We start from the raw sequence: 7367 nt of genomic DNA, 5'->3' as shown, positions 1-7367 counted from the left end.
GGGTACAGTTTTGGAGGTGGCCGGAGGGACGGAGGGAGCAGGCGGATCCCATGTCCAATCCCATGTCCATTTTAGGGGTTAGCATTGAAGATGCCCTAAGGATACATCCAACTACATTATTACATTCTATACCAAACGCCGTACAAGATAAAGTCTCACCTTCTAACCCATACGCATGCTACCAAGAGATCCACACACAACAGCGTCTATGCAACTTGCAAGCCTGAGATGTTCTGCACGGGATAAAAGAAGTTGCATGGGATGATTCACTAAGATAAATGAAGTTGAACGGGATTGTATTTTTGCACGTAGTGAAGAAAGAAAGGAAAAACAAATACCTGTGTGACAGCTGAGGTGTGTACAACGTGAAAAGAAATGAAGAGGGTAGTACATAATTCAGATGTCGGCGTCTTACCAATCCCTTTCATGAGATCAATGACAAACAGATCCATTTCAAAAAAATATAATTACAAACGGACGTATGCCAAATGTTTTTCGATAGAGATAACCATTGGCCAGAATCACAACCTTGTTGAAGCTCGAATAAAAGAGACACCTATCGGGCTGGTACTTATATTTTCTTTTATGGGATTGCTAAATCTCAGTCGACTGAGACTATCTCAGTCGAAGCTATATTTGTGACTTCTTACATGAAGATTTGTGCAAAAAAATAAATTATTTCTTTCTTTCTTTTTATACATTATGTCACTTGATTGAGATCTAGCCACATCCTTGTTTTTATTAACCACTATAGACTATGATTTTTCAGTTCTTGAGCCTTGATGGCCCTACATAAAGTAAACTATTTGCTGAACTAAGGGCCATATATTCTAAGGTGTCAATGTTCTGACCAAAAATGAAAGCAAATGAAGCAATGTGCTTAACCAGATTTCCATGTATTCATGGTATTCATGGGTATTATTGAATGCACACCAAGCATCCAACCATCCCAATTGACATCCACCAATTTCATCCAAAATTCCTTGTATCATCAGATAGGAAGCAGGGAATCGTGACAAAGAAGAAGAAGAAGAAGAAGAAGAAGAAGAAGAAGAAGAAAAAGAAGAAACTCAAATCTGTTTGAATCTAGCTGATATCCGCGGGATAAAAAAATGCTACCCCCTCCCCCGAATTTTAGGGTGGGCCTCTTATGCACCCTATTTTCAATCAGGTAAAGGCACATCAGCCTGTAGATTTTGACATGTATTCCACCTATTATTCCCTAGGTGTAGCATTGTCCATCCAGAATCTATCCTTCCGTCCTCAAGTGGTGGTGCTAGGAGATGGTGTCCAATGGTGTTCTGTGGGAGTGCAGGAGGCGGGGCATGAGTGCAATATTACAACGTATGAGGCCATTAGGCCCCGAGCAGCGCAACCCGCCTGGGCAATGTCCAAGGGCGAAGCCTATTTCTTCTCCATATGTCCAGGGGAATAGTCCAAACATGTTGGGACACAAAAATGCCCTCTGAGTCTTTCGAAGATGACTCTCAGAGTTTTGTCAAATGTCTGGACTATCCAACTCCTAAACCCAGATCATATATGGGGAAGAAATGAGGCTATCTAGACATGTCCGATACGTCGCCTTGACACTCAGGTCCATCCCAAATCCAACATAAATTCCCTTCGGTCCTCCCTTTCCTCATTCTATCCTCTCATCGCCGCTTCACCCCAAACTCCAGTCTCGATACGCCCACTAGCCATCGTTTTCATGGACTACTTCGACCGCCATTGCCGGAGGGGTCGGGGGAATCCGACAATGTCAAGCAGGAGCTCCTGGCAGTGGTGGATGAGAAGGAGCTCACCCTCCGCCACTCCCTCCATCGGTCAACGGTTAATGGTGGACATAGGAAGCCACGCCCCGTACCTGCCACCCTGTGGCAGATCCGGTAGCTGTGATTCGTGGATAAGGGCTACGGTTGTGCGTTTACATTTGCATGCGATAAGGACTGTTGAGAGCGGTTTCAATGCTAAACCGCCTATGCCAGCAATGCTTATTCCAGTTAGTCTCCAATATAGCTGATTAAAAAGTAATTAATTGTATTAGTTACACACACAACTGACCATACATAGAAAATTCAAAGACATAAAAAAATTCTTCCCCATCTAAACTTATTTCTACCGGCCACCCCAAATTCAAAATAACACAATGTTATCCGATCCAAGACAGATCCTATAGATGACCTTAATACAACTACGAACTTTTTATTGCTTGTGTTGTGAGCTTCTAACCAAAGTAAAGAAGCTATAAGCACACTAGGTCTTACATACTCAGACGACCTCATTGTAGGGATCAAAATAGGTGAGTCACGAGGAGGACGCTCCTGGGGGCCAATAAGCTCTTGCTGAATAACATTTCCTTTTTAAACTAGGCTAATCCTCTTTTCAATAAAAATCACAACAGAGATATAATGTACTGAGATTACAACAGACAAAAATGAAGGGATGCGAGTCCAAGCACGCCTAGTAAACCCATTGCACACACTAGTCATCGAAACGTCCTGAAACATCCTCAAACCTCCAGCTTCATAGCATTTGCAAATACGATCCTGTGGCATACTCAAACATCCTCAAAATAGGGGTCAAACAACTACATACTTGCAGTCCATGCAGTTCACAGTTCGTCCACCTGCAGCTCCAGTGCTTGCAGCTCAAAATCTAATTGCTTCCCAAAATCCTTCATTTTTGCGACACTTCTTTCTTTTTGGGCACACATTAAGTTCCTGCTACCTCCTACTCCCATGTATTCTTGTGTCTCAACATGTCAAACCTTGCACCAATTTCCACGGATATCTTCCCCATGCTTGCACAAGCACAACTAGCAACACAGAACACTTTCTTCTTCTTATGGACATTGTAGCACTAGAAGGGTCGATTACTTATTAGCTAGGGGACGAGGGAGAGGGTGGATAAGTGCCTTCACCCAATTGAATATAACTATCATACAAATGCAATGAGAGAGCTGGGAAAATCAACATTGATTCACCATGTTGTAGATGATGATTGATTGATGAATTTAAAGCAGCATGGACTTGTATTAACTAGACACTCCTAAATTTATAAATAGTACTAAAATGCAGGAGCTATTTTGTTTTTTCAGCCTTTTTTGTGTGTGTGCAAATGTGTTTAACTCATTTTGTTCTGTGAAGTTTCAGTTACTTTTGTGACTTAAAATACTTGTGTAAGTTTGGGTCACTTTTTCAGAACTTTCAGTCACCATTTTCATGTTACTCTTCTTTTTTTTCGAAAAGGGGGATCTCCCCGGCCTCTGCATCAGAATGATGCATACGGCCATCTTATTAACCAAATAACAAAAGGTGCCAACAAGGTTCCACAGTCTTCAGCCAAAAAAAAGCAAAGGAAAAATGCAGCTCACACAGAGCGACAGACGGCTAGATACACAAACTAGCCCGAAAAAGATGCCACAACCGGCTAGCTAAAAATAGATAGGGAAACTAATTGCCTATCCTATTACATGACCGCCATCCAAACCGGTTGAAGATATCCCGAGCTACCATCTCCCAACGGATAGATCCAGTTACCAAATGCTCCCTGGCCTCCATCGGAGTGAGTAGCGACCACGAACGGATCAGTGTCGTAGCTTGGAAAATAACCTGCAAAAAATGAATCCGTGATGTTCTGTTAAAAACCAAATCATTTCTGCAATTCCAGATAGTCCATAACAAAGCGCAAACTCCAACCCGAATATGCCTTGCTAATTCAGCCTCAAACCCATTAAGCCATGTCCCAAATAAAGCATTGACCGAAGTCGGTGGAGTAATATTAAAAGCAATATGGACCGTCCGCCATAGAACTTTGGCCAACGAGCAATCAAAGAATAAATGCTTAATCGTCTCATCTCGATCACAGAAACTACACCTAGTAGGTCCTGTCCAATTGCGTTTAATCAAGTTGTCCTTTGTTAAAATAACTTGTTTATGGACAAACCACATAAACACTTTAATTTTTAAAGGAACTTTGACAGCCCAAACATACTTGGAAGTTGGAATAGCACTCGAATTAATAACATCAATATACATTGATTTAACTGTAAATACTCCAGAGCTAGTCAACTTCCAGCGCAATATATCGGGTTGGTGAGAAAGTTGAACCTCCATCAGTCTCCTAACTAGATGGAGCCATTCTTCCCAACGATTGCCCGCTAGCGACCGTCGAAACTGAATATTAAGGGAGACAGATTGGAATACCGTTGCCACGAGCACCTCACATCGTTGAGCAATCCGATATAAAGACGAATATTGAATGGCTAAAGGTGATTCACCAAGCCAAGTATCCTCCCAGAAACGTGTACTTGTACCGTTTCCAATAACAAATCTCGTCCTATTGAACATAGATCGTTTGACTTTCATTAGTCCTTTCCAGAAAGGCGAATCAGTCGGCCTGACTACGACCTGGGACAATGTTTTAGTCTGGAGGTACTTGTTGCAGAGGATCTGCGCCCACATGGCCTCAGTCCCGGAAGACAGCTTCCACAACCATTTACTAAGAAGGCATCTGTTCTTAACTTCAAGATTTTCAATACCAAGACCCCCTTGGTCTTTCGGTCTACAGATGATGTCCCATTTAGCAAGCCGGTATTTTCTTTTAAGTTCATCACCCTGCCAAAAGAAACGCGACCTATAGAAGTCTAGTCGTTTCCTAACACCAACTGGGACCTCAAAGAAAGATAAGAGAAACATAGGCATACTTGTGAGCACCGAATTAATCAATATCAAACGGCCTCCGTATGACATGAGCTTACCCTTCCAACAGCTCAGTTTTTTCTCAAATCGATCCTCGATGCACTTCCATTCTCTGTTTGTTAGCCTACGATGGTGAATCGGAATACCAAGGTAAGAGAAGGGTAAACTCCCCAACTCGCACCCAAACAATTGCCTATAAGACTCCTGGTCGTCTTTGGCTCTACCAAAGCAGAACAACTCGCTCTTATGAAAGTTAATCTTTAACCCGGTCAATTGTTCAAACAGGCATAACACTAGCTTCATATTTCTCGCCTTGGCCAAATCATGCTCCATAAAGATGATTGTATCATCGGCGTACTGAAGGATGGAAACACTTCCCTCAACAAGATGAGGTACCAACCCACCCACTTGACCATTCTCCTTAGCCCTTCCTATCAAAATTGCTAACATATCCACCACAATGTTAAACAGGATAGGGGACATCGGATCTCCTTGTCTTAGGCCTTTATGTGTCTGGAAGTAATGACCTATGTCGTCATTCACTTTAATTCTCACACTCCCTTTTTGCGTAAATGATTCGACCTGTCGGCGCCAGGCTTCATCAAAACCTTTCATACGCAATACCTATTGGAGGAATGGCCACTTAACCTTATCGTACGCTTTTTCGAAATCCACCTTAAAAATTACTCCATCTAATTTTTTGGAATGGATTTCATGGAGCGTTTCATGAAGAACAACCACCCCTTCAAGGATGTTCCTGTCCGGCATGAAAGCAGTTTGGGATTGCTGCACCACGGACTGCGCAATCTGTGTGAGCCTATTAGTCCCGACCTTGGTGAAGATTTTGAAACTAACATTGAGGAGGCAGATCGGTCTGAACTGCTCAATCCTCACAACATCCGTTTTCTTCGGGAGCAATGTGATAGTTCCAAAATTCAAGTGAAATAATTGAAGCTGTCCAGAGAATAAATCATGAAACATTGGTAGTAAATCCCCCTTAATAATGTGCCGGCACTTTTTATAGAACTCAGCCGGGAACCCATCCGGACCGGGAGCCTTATTATTTTTCATTTGTGCAATAGCATCGAACACCTCCTTTTCTGAGAACGGGGCAACCAGGATCTCATTATTAGCAGCAGACAATTGAGGCACGTCCTCGATCCTGGACTCATCGAGGGACACACAATTGTCCTCCGGCGGTCCAAATAACTGTCTATAGTATTCGGTAATATAGGTTTTGAGATTATCCTGACCTAAAATAGTGCCCTCATCCTGCTCTAGCTGAAAGATCCGCTTCTTTCTGTGCTTACCATTAGCAATGAGGTGAAAGAATTGAGTATTCGCGTCCCCTTGGACTACTTTGCGGACCTTGGCACGCAAAGCCCACTTCAATTCTTCTTCGCGGAGAAGTTCTTTCAGCCTCTTCTCCGCCTCATTTTTAACCTGGAGCTCGGCAGGCAGCAACATCGTGGATTCGGCTTTTACGTCCAAGGTCTGTACAAGAGAGAGGAGCCTATCCTTCTCAATCTTATACACCCCACTGAGGTGCTTAGCCCAACCCCGTAAGAAACTTCTCAAGTGCCTAATTTTATTCTGCCAGCGCTCGACCGCCGTCCTTCCTCCAACACCCTTGGCCCACTCCCTGGCTATGATGTCTAAGAACCCCTCGCGTTCGAACCAGGCCATCTCAAATGAGAAGGTGTTTTTGTTTCCCATATGGTTCGGCTCCCCTGAGTCAACGAACAATGGTGTGTGATCAGAGATTCCCCGCGTGAGAGCTTGCACCGTAACAAGAGGGAACTTCTGTTCCCACTCCACGCTGGCGAGAACCCGATCAAGCTTTTCATACGTCGGGTTTGGCAGAGCATTAGCCCAAGTAAACTTTCTACCAGAAAGCTCTATCTCGCTTAGATCTAAGCTTTCAATAATGGTATTGAACATAAACGACCACCTGCCATCAAAGTTATCATTATTTTTCTCCTCTCTCTTCCTAATGATATTGACATCACCCCGACCAAAATCGGAAGCTGTTCGGACCCACAGATCCGAACAAGATCCGCCAGAAACTCCGGTTTAAACTCGGGTTGTGCGGCACCATAGACCGCTACCAAAGCCTAGTTGAACCCATCAACTTTAGACCTAACTCGAAACTTTACCGCGAAGTCACCCATTACTACACTCCGGACTTCAAGGGAATCGCATCTCACATCCAGTAAGATACCTCCCGATCTACCTCGTGGCGGGAGACAATGCCAGTCGAAATCAATACCACCCACAAGAGAGGAAAGAAACTGCGGCGCAAAATTCTCTCTACCAGTTTCCGATAAAGCAATGAAATCTAACCGATGTTCCAGAGAAGCTTCAGCAAGAAACCTTCTTTTAGCCAAGTCCTTCAGACCTCTGCTATTCCAAAAGATTCCTTTCATAGTTCATCATGGAATTTTTTAGCAGTCCGAATCCTAGCACTCCTACGAACTGCAGAATCGGGATAAATCTTTCGTTTCCACTTACGCTTTGGCTTAGTGGGCTCCGTCACCCGGTCCTCATAACCGGGCTGAATGGAACCGACATCTACATCATCTAAGGGCGCATCATCGCCCTCAGACTCCTGATTAGAAGGTGCTAGATCCGCATATAGATTATTTAGCACTCTAACCCCTAACACAT

This window comes from Triticum aestivum, chromosome 7A (assembly GCF_018294505.1).
Source record: "Triticum aestivum cultivar Chinese Spring chromosome 7A, IWGSC CS RefSeq v2.1, whole genome shotgun sequence".
NCBI classification, from domain to species: Eukaryota; Viridiplantae; Streptophyta; class Magnoliopsida; order Poales; family Poaceae; genus Triticum; species Triticum aestivum.
Note: the sequence above shows the minus strand (reverse complement) of the source record.